This window comes from Gavialis gangeticus, unplaced genomic scaffold (genome assembly GCF_001723915.1).
Source record: "Gavialis gangeticus isolate Ggan-Ray unplaced genomic scaffold, GavGan_comp1, whole genome shotgun sequence".
Lineage (NCBI taxonomy): Eukaryota > Metazoa > Chordata > Crocodylia > Gavialidae > Gavialis > Gavialis gangeticus.
Genome location: NW_017729029.1, coordinates 22,359,243 through 22,361,083, shown reverse-complemented (window position 1 = coordinate 22,361,083; position 1,841 = coordinate 22,359,243).

Here is a 1,841-nt window from a genome sequence, read left to right as displayed (position 1 = left end):
ATCCCTTCCTCTCTACCGTCTTACCACAGTGTTTGTGTGTGTGTGCATGTGTCTGTATAGGTTTACAGATTCATAGATTATAAGGGGCTGGAAAGGACCTCACAAGATCATTGGGTCCAGCCCACCTGAACTAGGCAGGAAACATAACTGGGGTCAGGTGATCCCAGCAAGGTCTACTTTTGAAGATTTCCAGGGGAGATGATTGCACCAGCTTTGGAGGAAGTTTATTCTACAATCTGGACACCCTAAATGTGAAGAAGTTTTTCCTAGTGTTAACTCTGAAATGGTCTTCCAGGATTTTAGGGCCATTACTCCTGGTTTTCCCCAAAGGTGCCCTGGTGAACAGTTGTTCACTGAGCCCTTGATGTATTCCCCTGATACAGCAGAAAGCTGCTACCAAGTCCCCTCTCAGCACTCTCTTTTTTAGGCTGATGAGATCCAAGTCCATCAGCTTTTCCTCATATGGCTTGCCTTACAAGTCTATGATCATATGGATGGCTCTTCTCTATATTCTCTCAAACTTTTCCATGTCCTTGTTGATGTTTGGCACCAAGAACTGGACTCAGAACTCCAGCTGTGGTCTCAGCAATGCTGAGTAAAGCAGAAGAATCACTTCCTTGGTTTTGCTTAAGATGCACTGGTTGATGCATGCAAAAGTTTATTTGCTCTGCTGGCTACAGCATCACACTGACAGCTCATGGTCATACTATGGTCTATTATTGCTCCTAGGTCCCTTTAAGCTTATTGGTGCCAACTGATGCTGTTATTGTTCATCCCAAGATGGAGCAATTTACACTTCTCAGTGTTGAACTTCATCTGGTTCTGATCCACCCAACTTGCAAGCCTGTATAGGTCAGCCTGTATCTGCAGCCTATTTTCAAGTGTGACCATGCTCCCCCATAACTTGGTGTCATCTGTGAACTTGGCCAGCGATGTCTTCACCTCGATATCCAAATCATTGATAAAGATGTTTAAAATCACTGGACCAAATATGAACCCCTGATGGACACCACTGGCCACTTCTAACCAGGATGATACAGATCTGTTCATTAGAAATTTCTGGGTCCTACCCTGCAGCCAGCTTTCTACCCACCTAACTGTTGAGCAGTTTAGCCCACAATCTTCCAATTTCCTTGTGACAGCATCATGGGATACAAGATCAAAGGCCTTTTGGAAGCCTAGGTATACAATGTTGACCTCCTCTCTCTTATCTAGGTGGTGAGTTACCTGGTTGTAGAAAGAGTTGAGAATAGTTAAACAAGACCTGCCCATGACAAAGCTATGCTGCCTGTCATTCAGAATACTACTTTCTGAAAACTCATCACACATGGACTTTTTGATAAATTTTTCCAGGATGTTCCCTGGGATAGAAGTTAGGTTAATTGGCCTTTAGTTACTTGGGTCTTGTCTCCTCCCCTTCTTGATTATGGGCACAACATTAGCCCTCTTCCAATCTTCAGGGAGCTCCCCTGAGTGTCACGTGTTTTGGAAGAGTTTCACCAGAGGTACTACAATGACTTCGGCCAGTTCCTTCAGCACACTTGGATAAAATTAATCTGGTCCTGTTGACTTATAAATGTCTAACTTTTCTAAATGATCATGCACCAGCTCAAGGTCAACAGTAGGAAGGCAGTCATTCCCACCACACCCATTCTGAAACTTTTCTAGTATGCTTTCTTCCTTACTCAGTCCCTTCTGTGCAGGACATTTCATAGATTTCATAGACATTACAGCTGGGAGGGACTTCGGAAGATCATCGAGTCCAGGGCCCCTGCCCCAGGGGCAGGAAGTCAGCTGGGGTCATAGGATTGCAGCAAGATAAGCATCCAAATTTCTCTTGA